Genomic DNA, 12,460 nt, shown 5'->3' with positions numbered 1-12,460 from the left:
ACCAACAGCGGGATCTGAATACCCATGTTGGCTCCCACATGTTCCACAATGATCTCATCGGATGAACCACGATATCAAGGATTCCATCAATCCCGTATTCAATTCCCTTTGTTCAGCGGTATTGTTCTTGCCCGAGATTCGATCGTCGGTATCCGGTACCTTGTTCAATCTCGTTACCGGCAAGTCTCTTTACTCGTTCCGTAACACATCATCCCGTGATCAACTCCTTGGCCACATTGTGCACATTATGATGATGTCCTACCGAGTGGGCCCAGAGATACCTCTCCGTCACACCGAGTGACAAATCCCAGTCTCAATTCGTGCCAACCCAACAGACACTTTTGGAGATACCCGTAGTGCACCTTTATAGCCACCCAGTTACGTTGTGACGTTTGGCACACCCAAAGCATTCCTACGGTATTCGGTAGTTGCACAATCTCATGGTCTAAGGAAATGATACTTGACATTTAGAAAAGCTTTAGCATACGAACTACACGATCTCTGTGCTAGGCTTAGGATTGGGTCTTGTCCATCACATCATTCTCCTAATGATGTGATCCCGTTATCAACGACATCCAATGTCCATGGTCAGGAAACCGTAACCATCTATTGATCAACGAGCTAGTCAACTAGAGGCTTACTAGGGACATGGTGTTGTCTATGTATCCAGACATGTATCTGAGTTTCCTATCAATACAATTCTAGCATGGATAATAAACGATTATCATGAACAAGGAAATATAATAATAACCAATTTATTATTGCCTCTAGGGCATATTTCCAACAGTCTCCCACTTGCACTAGAGTCAATAATCTAGTTCGCATCGCCATGTGATTAACACTCACAGGTAACATCGCCATGTGACCAACATCCAAAGAGTTTACTAGAGTCAATAATCTAGTTCACAGCACTATGTGATTAACACTCAATGAGTTCTGGGTTTGATCATGTTATGCTTGTGAGAGAGCTTTTAGTCAACGGGTCTGCAACATTCAGATCCGTATGTACTTCGCAAATCTCTACTCTATATTTGGAGCCATTTCAAATAACTATTCTACTTGGAGCTATTCTAAATTTTTGCTCCATTATACGTATCCGGTATCTCTACTCAGAGCTATCCGGATAGGTGTTAAGCTTGCATCGATGTAACTCTTTACGTCGAACTCTTTATCACCTCCATAACCGAGAAACATATCCATATTCCTCTAAGGATAATTTTGACCGCTATCTGGTGATCTACTCCTAGATCACCTTTGTACCCTCTTGCCAGACATGTGGCAAGGCACACATCTGGTGCGGTACTCAGCATGGCATACCGTATAGAGCCTATGACAAAAGCATAGGGGATGACCTTCGTCCTTCCTCTTTCTCCTGCCGTGGTCGAGCTTTAACTTCATAACTTCATACCTTACAACTCAGGCAAGAACTCCTTCTTTGACTGATCCATCTTGAACACCTTCAAGATCATGTCAAGGTATGTGCTCATTTGAAAGTACCATTAAGCGTTTTGATCTATCCTTATAGATCTTGATGCTCAATGTTCAAGTACCTTAATCCAGGTTTTCCATTGAAAAACACTTTTCAAATAACCCTATATGCTTTCCAGAAATTCTACATCATTTCTGATCAACAATATGTCAACAACATATACTCATCAGAAATTCTATAGTGCTCCCACTCACTTCTTTGGAAATACAAGTTTCTCATAAACTTTGTATAAACCCAAAAGCTTTGATCATCTCATCAAAGCGTACATTCCAACTCCGAGATGCTTACTCCAGTCCTTAGAAGGATTGCTGGAGCTTTGCATACCTGTTAGCATTTTTCAGGACTGACAAAACCTTCTGGTTGTATCACATACAACCTTTCCTCAAGAAAATCGTCAAGGAAACAATATTTTGACATCGTATCTGCAAGATTTCATAAACAATGCAATAACTGCTAACATAATTCCCACACACTCTTAGCATCGCTACGAGTGAGAAAGTCTCATCGTAGTCAACTCCTTGAACTTGTCGGAAAACATCTTAACGACAAGTCGAGCTTTCTTAATGGTGATACTTACCACCATTGTCCGTCTTTCTTTTAAAATCCATATGTACCCAACAGCCTTATGACCATCAAGCAGTTCTTCCAAAGTCTACACTTTGTTTTCATACATGGATCCTCTCTCGGATTTTATGGCCTCGAGCCAATTTTCAGAATCCAGGCCCACCATCGCTTCTCCATAGCTCGTAGGTTCATTGTTGTCTAGCAACATGACTTCCAAGACAGGATTACGTACCACTTTGAAGTAGTACGCATCCTTGTCGTCCTACGAGGTTTGGTAGTGACTTGATCCGAAGTTTCATGATCACTATCATAAGCTTCCACTTCAATTGGTGTAGGTGCCACAGGAACAACTCCCTGTGCCCTGCTATACACTGGTTGAAGTGACGGTTCAATAACCTCATCAAGTCTCCACCATCCTCCCACTCAATTCTTTCGAGAGAAACTTTTCCTCGAGATAGGACCCGATTCTAGAAACAATCCCTATTGCTTTCGGATCTGAGACAGGAGGTATACCCAACTATTTTGGGTACTCTATGAAGATGCATTTATCCACTTTGGGTTCGAGCTTATCAGCCTGAAACTTTTTCACATAAGCGTTGCAGCCCCAAACTTTTAAGAAATGACAGCTTAGGTTTCTCTAAACCATAGTTCATACGGTGTCATCTCATCGGAATTACGTGGTGCCCTATTTAAAGTGAATGTGGTTGTCTCTAATGCATAACCCATAAACTATCGTGGTAATTCGATAAGAGACATCATGGTATGCATCATATCCAATAGGGTGCAGTTATGATGTTCGGACACACCATCACACTATGGTGTTCCAGGCTGTATTAGTAGTGAAACAATTTCCACAATGTCTTAATTCTGTGCCAAACTCGTAATTCAGATATTCATCTCTATGATCATATCATAGATATTTTATCCTCTTGTCATGACGATCTTCAACTTCACCCTGAAATTACTTGAACCTTTCAATAATTCAGACTCGTGATTCATCAAGTAAATATACTTAGCATCTACTCAAATCATCTGTGAAGTAAGAATATAACGATATCCACTACATGCCTCACCACTCATTGGACTGCACACATCAAGATGTATTACTTCCAACAAGTTGCTTTCTTGTTCCATCTTACTAAAAACGAGGCCTTTCAGTCATCTTGCTCATGTGGTATGATTTGCATGTCTCAAGTGATTCAAAATCAAGCGAGTCCAAACATCCATCAACACGGAGCTTCTTCATGCGTTTTATACCATTGTGACTAAAATTGTAGTGCCACAAGTATGTGGTACTATCATTACTATCTTATATCTTTTGGCATGAACATGTGTATCACTACGATCGGGATTCGATAAACCATTCATTTTAGGTGCAAGACCATTGAAGGTATTATTCAAATAAACAGAGTAAGCATTATTCTCCTTAAATGAATAACCGTATTGCAATAAACATAATCCAATCATGTCTATGCTCAACGCAAACACCAAATAAAAATTATTTAGGTTTAACACCAATCCCGATGGTAAACGCAGCGTGCGATGCTTGATCACATCAACCTTGGAAACACTTCCAACACATATCATCGTCTCACCTTTGACTAGTCTCCGTTTATTCCGTAGCCTTTCATTTCGAGTTACCAACACTTAGCAACCGAACCGGTATCTAATACCCTGCTGCTACTAGGAGTACTAGTAAAGTACACATTTAATATAATGTATGTCCAATACATACTTCTTTCAACCTTGCCGGCCTTCTCATCTACCAAGTATCTAGGGTGGTTCTGCTTCAGTGACCATTCCCCTTATTACAGAAGCACTTAGTCTCGGGCTTGGGTTCAACTTTGGTTTTCTTCACTAGAACAGCAACTGATTTGTCGTTTCATGAAGTATCCCTTTCTTGCCCTTGCCCTTCTTGAAACTAGTGGTTTTACTAACCATCAACAATTGATGCTCCTATTTGATTTCTACTTTCGCGGTGTCGCGAATATCTCAAGGATCATCATATCTATCCCTGATATGTTATAGTTCATCACGAAGCTCTAGTAGCTTGGTGGCAGTGACTTTGGAGAACCATCACTATCTCATCTGGAAGATCAACTCCCACTCGATTCAAGCGATTGTAGCACTCATACAATCTGAGCACATGCTCAACGATTGAGCTTTTCTCCTTAGTGTGCAGGCTTAAGAAACTTGTCAAAGGTCTCATACCTCTTGACGTGGGCACTAGCCTGAAATCCCAATTTCAGTCCTTGCAACATCTCATATGTTCTGCGATGTTTCAAAAACGTCTTTGGTGCCTCAATTCTAAACCATTTAGCATTACGCATTGAACTATCATGTAGTCATCAAAACGTGTATGTCAGATGTTCGCAACATCCACAACCGACGTTCGAGGGTCAACTCACCACTACTAGGGAAAACCCTAGCAGTAGCGCTGGTTTTGTGCTCACTAGTAGCGCGGGTAGGCGCGCTACTAATAAGGCGCTACAGCTATTGCTTAGCAGTAACGCGTGCCGCACGCGCTACTGCTAGGACAAATAGCTGCAGCGCTTGTTCACTCCCACGCTGCTGCTAATGTAACTACTGGCACCGTGTTTTCTTTCCATCGCTACTAGTATTGTTTTTTTATTTTTTTATTTTTAGTGTATTTATGCGCCATCGTACAAATATTGGTACAATGCCAGTTATGAGGTTTACATCATTATGTCCATAACAGTGTGTCAAATGAAGGTGGTTTAGGTTCAAGTGGAGGCAATATGTGGTGCATGTCAAAAGTATACTACTAATCCAAACTTGATGTAGTTTGGACTAGTAGTACTTTCGATGTGCACCACATGTTGCCTCCACTTGAATCTAATCTGCCAGCACAAGCTATTTAATCATCATCATAATCATTACCACCAACAATATTTATTTAATCACCACTAACACTAGCTAATAATAATCATCAGTCATTACCACCAACACTAGCTATTTTATCATCATAGTAATAGTGTAGCACATCATCATCCTCAAACTCATTTCTAGCTAATCACTCCTGCTGCTCTCTCTTAGGTAAAACAACATAAAACATGTGTAGCTCTCCTCCTTGATCAAGTTGGAGCATGCAGATGAACCTGTCTCCTAATTTTGGGTAGCACATCTGTTTGCTGCCCCCTAGTACTTCTCTGCGCTCCCCCATCACATATCTGGTCCATTCTTGCACTATTAAGCATTCATCCTTGATCTTTAATGCACTAAAGTAACATGTAGGATATCTTGGCCGTAAGCTAATAATACTCATGGTACCTTTAGTCTCAATCCCATAAGGCACAACATTCATCGGGAGTCCCTGTTGAAGAACATCGTATGGTCACATACTTAGCAATGAAGTTTAGCTTCACAAATAATGTATGGAAAAGATGCACTAAGGACAAATAGTAAAAATCTTACCATCCTTCCTAAATAGATGTGACCGTAGTTCATGACGAACACTATTGGTCGCACGTTTTCAGTACTAAGATTTCTAAGTCCAGGAAGAAAATTTGTCTTGACAGTATCAAGATCCTTAAGCCATGAAACATAAAGTCATGCCAAAATTCACGGAAAAATCCGGCATGACCTTTGCTAAAATAGGATATATCGAGCACCTGAAATTTGCCGGAACGGAAATGAATCAACACTCCGGCAAAACATAGGCCACTCGGAGGTGTAACCTGCAAACATGACCGGCCACTTGGATATTGAGCAACACAAGATATACATTTCAAAATATCTTATAAGACTCAAATTAGCATGCATTAAATAAGCAAAAGTAAATCATCTCATGCGTCCGTACATCGTCGAATATTATCACTAATACATCCCGAATAGTGTCATACATATAACATCACTAGTACAACTAAAACACTAGCACACGACGGGTATCGGCGCGGGCGGTGGACACCCACAGAGAAGGAACCATCACGGGATCATAGCTCCAGTGAGATCCCTGGAGAACCTGCCAGGTATTGGAGAACCTGTGCTCCAACGCAAACAAGTAGCGACGGACGTGCACATCCTCCTCACTGACACGGTGACGCACCACCTCCGCGGAGTCCTCGAGCCTCTGGACCGTCACTGGCCCACGCGACCGCCACCAAAGAAGGTTCGGGTCAACGACACGCTGCCTCCTCACCAACCTGCGCCCCCCGGTAGGTAGCGCCTCCCAATACCACCCCGGCGGAGCCCAGTCCCGGACATGGCCCATCTGGTCAAGCAGGTGTCGTCCTCCGCCGACTCGACGACGAGGATGCGGGATAGGCATCGTCCACGTCGATGCGGGAAAATTGCTTTAACTAAAAAAATAGCAACAAGTTCTTACTAACTAGTTCTATTAATTCAACTAGTTCTTACGAAAAATAAACTTACTATAAATAAAAATATTCTAGTACCTAATTAGTACCTAGTTCTTACTAACTAATTAGTACCTAAGAACTACTGCCCTAATTACCATCTAATTTGATGAACCTATAGGGGTGGAAAGTGGTAGCGGATATTCCAATTATCCAACTATAAAGTGAAATAAGTGGTCAAATTTTACTCGTTTTACGATTCATCTTAGAAATTTGATTCGTTTCCACCCTTACATGAACCCTAACTCATTTGAGCCGCATCCGCATCCGATTCGTTTCCACCCTAACTAATTTGATGGAGGTAGAAACCCTAGGCAGAGGTAGGGGAGAGGGAGGAGCAGGCGTGCTCACCTCGGGTGCCTGCGACGAGGGAGGGGCAGGCGGCGTCGAGGTCGTGGTCGGGGCTCCGGGGCAGCGTTGAGGTCGGGGGGGCGGGGGCGGCGTCCGGGGCGGCGTCGAGGTCGGGGTCGGGGGCGGCGTTGAGGTCGGGGGCGGGGGCGGCGTTGAATCTGGGGTTGGGGGCGGCGTAGAGGGTGTGCGGAGAGCGTGCGGCGGCCGAGGGGCGACGGCGGCGGCGAGAGTGGAGTTGGATTTGGGGGATGAAGTGGCCGTGGGGAAGGACGAACCGCGTGGTTAAGTCAGAAGTACCAGTAGCGCGTTCCAGACAGGGCGCTGCTGCTATGTTAGCTACAGCGCGTTCTGGAATACACGCCACTGGTACACCATTCTCTTTTTTCCCTTTTTCATTTAGTTTTCTTCACATTTTTTTTCCTTTCACCTTATTCTATTTCTTTCATTTTCAATTACCTTTCTATTTGCTTTTCATTTAATTTTATATCCTCTATCAGTAGCGAGTTTAGACTAAAATGCGCTGCTACAAAGAAAGTAGCGGTAGCGCGGTTCGTTATAGGTCGCTACTACTATGTGTAGCCTATCGGCTAAGCCGTGGGAATTTTAGTAGTAACGTGTTTAGAGGAAGACGCGCTACTGCTAGAACTTTATCTGCAGCGCGGTTTTTGCAGGCTCGCTACTGCTACTTATCACCAGCGTGCTTTTTTGACCCTCGCTACTGCTAAAGTTCTGTGTATAAGGTTTTCCCTAGTAGTGCACTGAGCGGTGCATTAAGGACATAATCCTTCTGCGCAGCAATGAGGACAATCCTCTGTTTACGGACCCAGTCCGCATAATTGCTACTATCAACTTTCAACTAAATTTTCTCTGGGAACATATCTAAAACAGTAGAACTAAAGCATAAGCTACGACATAATTTGCAAAGTCCTTTTGACTATGTTCATGATAATTAAGTTCATCTGATTATTTAATGAACTCCCACTTAGATAGACATCCCTCTAGTCATCTAAGTGATACATGATCCGAGTCAACTAGGCCGTGTCCGATCATCACGTGAGAAGGACTGGTCATCATCGGTGAACATCTTCATGTTGATCGTATCTTCTATACGACTCATGTTCGACCTTTCGGTCTTCCGCGTTCCGAGGCCATGTCTGTACATGCTAGGCTCGTCAAGTCTAAGTGTATTGCGTGTGTAAATCTGGCTTACACCCGTTGTATTTGAACGTTAGAATCTATCACACCCGATCATCACGTGGTGCTTCGAAACAACGAACCTTCGCAACGGTGCATAGTTAGGGGGAACACTTTTCTTGAAATTATTGCGAGGGATCATCTTATTTTAGCTACCGTCGTTCTAAGCAAATAAGATGTAAAACATGATAAACATGACATGCAATCAAATAGTGACATGACATGGCCAATATCATTTTGCTCATTTTGATCTCCATCTTCGGGGCGCCATGATCATCATTGTCACCGGCATGACACCATGCTCTCCATCATCATGATCTCCATCATCGTGTCTTCATGAAGTTGTCTCGTCATCTATTACTTCTACTACTATGGCTAACGGTTTAGCAATAAAGTAAAGTAAATACATGACGTTTATGTTGACACGCAGGTCATAAATAAATTAAGACAACTCCTATGGCTCCTGCCGGTTGTCATACTCATCGACCTGCAAGTCGTGATTCCTATTACAAGAACATGATCAATCTCATACATCACATATATCATTCATCACATCCTTTTGGCCATATCACATCACACGGCATATGCTGCAAAAACAAGTTAGACGTCCTCTAATTGTTGTTGCAAATTTTTACATGGCTGCTATAGGTTTCTTAGCAAGAACGTTTCTTACCTACGCAAAAACCACAACGTGATATGCCAACTTCTATTTACCCTTCATAAGGACCCTTTTCATCGAATCCGATCCGACTAAAGTGGGAGAGACAAACACCCGCTAGCCACCTTATGCAACTAGTGCATGTCAGTCGGTGAAACCTGTCTCACGTAAGTGTACGTGTAAGGTCGGTCCGGGCCGCTTCATCCCAAGATGCCGCCGAATCAAGATAAGACTAGTAACGGCAAGTAAATTGACAAAATCGATGTCCACAACTACTTTGTGTTCTACTTGTGCATAGAAACTACGCATAGACCTGGCTCTGATGCCACTGTTGGAAAACGTAGCAGAATTTTAAAATTTTCTACGCATCACCAAGATCAATATATGGAGTCATCTAGCAACGAGAGAGAGGAGTGCATCTACATACCCTTATAGATCGCGAGCGGAAGCGTTCAAGAGAACGGGGTTGATGGAGTCGTACTCGTCGTGATCCAAATCACCGATGACCGAGCACCGAATGGACGGCACCTCCGTGTTCAACACACATACGGTTGGGGAAGACGTCTCCTTCTTCTTGATCCAACAAGGAGGAAGGAGAGGTTTATGGAGATCCAGCAGCACGACGGCGTGGTGGTGGAAGCAGCGGGGATCTCGGCAGGGCTTCGACAAGCTCAGCGAGAGGGAGAGGTGTTACGAGGGGAGAGGGAGGCGCCAGGGGCTAGGGTGCGGCTCCCATGCGCCTCCCCACTATATATAGGGGTGGAGGGGGCTGGTTTCTTGTCGTCCAAGTCCATTGGGGCGTTGGAAAAGGTGGGGGAAAGAAATCAAATCATTTCCCTTCCCCACTGATTGTTATCCCCCCTTTTTAGGGATCTTGATCTTATCCCTTCGGGATATGATCTTATCCTTCTAAGGGGGGATCTTGGTGCGCCTTGACCAGGGGTGTGGGGCCTTTCCCCACTACCCACATTCATGTGGATCCCCCCATGCAGGTGGGCCCCACTCTGGAACCTTCTAGAACCTTCCCGGTACAATACCGAAAAATCCCGAACATTTTCCGGTGGCCAAAATAGGACTTCCCATATATAAATCTTTACCTCCGGACCATTCCGGAACTCCTCGTGATGTCCGGGATCTCATCCGGGACTCCGAACAACTTTCGGGTTACCGCGTACTAATATCTCTACAACCCTAGCGTCACCGAACCTTAAGTGTGTAGACCCTACGGGTTCGGGAGACATGCAGACATGACCGAGACGACTCTCCGGTCAATAACCAACAGCGGGATCTGAATACCCATGTTGGCTCCCACATGTTCCACAATGATCTCATCGGATGAACCACGATATCAAGGATTCCATCAATCCCGTATTCAATTCCCTTTGTTCAGCGGTATTGTTCTTGCCCGAGATTCGATCGTCGGTATCCGATACCTTGTTCAATCTCGTTACCGGCAAGTCTCTTTACTCGTTCCGTAACACATCATCCCGTGATCAACTCCTTGGCCACATTGTGCACATTATGATGATGTCCTACCGAGTGGGCCCAGAGATACCTCTCCGTCACACCGAGTGACAAATCCCAGTCTCAATTCGTGCCAACCCAACAGACACTTTTGGAGATACCCGTAGTGCACCTTTATAGCCACCCAGTTACGTTGTGACGTTTGGCACACCCAAAGCATTCCTACGGTATTCGCTAGTTGCACAATCTCATGGTCTAAGGAAATGATACTTGACATTTAGAAAAGCTTTAGCATACGAACTACACGATCTCTGTGCTAGGCTTAGGATTGGGTCTTGTCCATCACATCATTCTCCTAATGATGTGATCCCGTTATCAACGACATCCAATGTCCATGGTCAGGAAACCGTAACCATCTATTGATCAACGAGCTAGTCAACTAGAGGCTTACTAGGGACATGGTGTTGTCTATGTATCCAGACATGTATCTGAGTTTCCTATCAATACAATTCTAGCATGGATAATAAACGATTATCATGAACAAGGAAATATAATAATAACCAATTTATTATTGCCTCTAGGGCATATTTCCAACAAGTAAAACATATGACACCAACATTCAGCAGCTTCAGAAAGATTCGGTATCTCCTCCAGCTACCATTGCAAATATGTAACCCTACTTACAAGGATAGGTTCGGAAAGCTCATGTGGATGGCGCTTTTGCAGTGGGTAGGTCCTCCAACACCCAGCGGAAGACATCAGCCAACGACCATGTTGCAGACGATGAGCGGAACATGCTGCTGCCGCATCCATCCGGCCCCTTCCGCCCTTCCTGCATGTTCCCTTTGTCGCCAATGGAACTGACGTCGCCTTCTGCAGATCCCACCGCCACCACGCCACCTTAGAGAGAGAGGGGGGGAGGGAGGGAGGGAGAGAGAGTCAACCGGCCCGCGTTGCAGGCTTTCGACCGAGCCGAGACGGCCGCGGCCGGACGGCCGTTAGCGGTCATTAGTGGCACGCCGTCTCCGCTGTTGATCCGCGCGCGATTGGCGACATCAATACGAGATCATTTTTGTGTTCAGTGTTTTATTTTTTTGCGTGTAGTTTTCAGTTTTTTTGCCACGTCAAATTGTTGGGGTGGTGCAAAGTGTCACGCTTTGTAAAGTGATGATTTTTCGAGAGTTATAACGCTAAAGTGGACAGTGGTGCTTCGGTGTATTTTACTCACCTTAGTGCCATACATAGATCGAGATGGATGGAAAACTGCATGAATTGATTTGGGAATGAAGAAGACAGAGTAACTTTGAGATCCATGTTGACACGCGGCTTGTTTGGAAGTGGGTCTAATTTGATGAGAAAAAAATACCACGTCACCGTAGGAGAGGCTGCCATCAACAAAGGGAACCCAGGCCGGAGTGCGGCGGAGGAAATGCGAACCGGCGGCCACCGCCGAGCAGACACCAGAATGAAAGTACGCCAGGGAGAAATCAAGGAAGGCATTGCGCACGGAGGAGCCGACGACTCCGTACTTGAGAGATCATCAGTAAAGCCGTGTCCTCACAAGTTTAAGGATCACCTTGAACTCAGACTGGTCATAATAGAGGATCCGATATAAAATATTATGCCCGTTCCTAAATATAAGTCTTTCTACATATTACACTACGAACTACATACGGATGTATATAGACATGTTTTAGAGTGTAGATTCACTCATTTTACTCTGTATGTAGTCTGTAGTAGAATCCCTAAAAGGACTTATATTTAAGAACGGAGGGTGTAAACATAACGAGAGATTCTGGACATTGATATTACAATGCAGCTGACCCACATGCAGATTTTGGTATACAAAGAAAGTTTAGTGAGTAGTGCGTATAATACATGGTTCAAGCTTTATTGATTGAAAGAAATACAGAATACAAATATATCACCACGACATAGCTTAACGCTCAAATAATGGCCAGAACTGCTACAACAGCACATGCCACAATAAGAATAGAGATTGTCACCAACGGGGGCCTATTAAACATCAACGGTTGACCGGTCCCTGGGTTGCCTGTATGATGAAAACCCAGGAGTTCTTTCCAGAATGTCAACAACGAGTTTGTGGGCAACAAATGATTTTTCAAGCATATATTTTTTGGATGGTGGTATGATGGTCAAGACTATGAGCCTGCGGAATAAAGTCCACCAGTGAAGCACGAACATCCAATAATATGGTATTGGAATGGATACAAGTGCAAACAAAACCAAAAAAAGGGGGAACGTGGCAACGGGGAAATCAACTAGATCGTACGCAGAGTGCTGCCCCTCCAAAGAGAAGAAGCATAGCACAGGATGCGATGCTGAGGGACACCCCCGCAAACA

This window comes from Triticum urartu, chromosome 7 (genome assembly GCF_003073215.2).
Source record: "Triticum urartu cultivar G1812 chromosome 7, Tu2.1, whole genome shotgun sequence".
Lineage (NCBI taxonomy): Eukaryota > Viridiplantae > Streptophyta > Magnoliopsida > Poales > Poaceae > Triticum > Triticum urartu.
Note: the sequence above shows the minus strand (reverse complement) of the source record.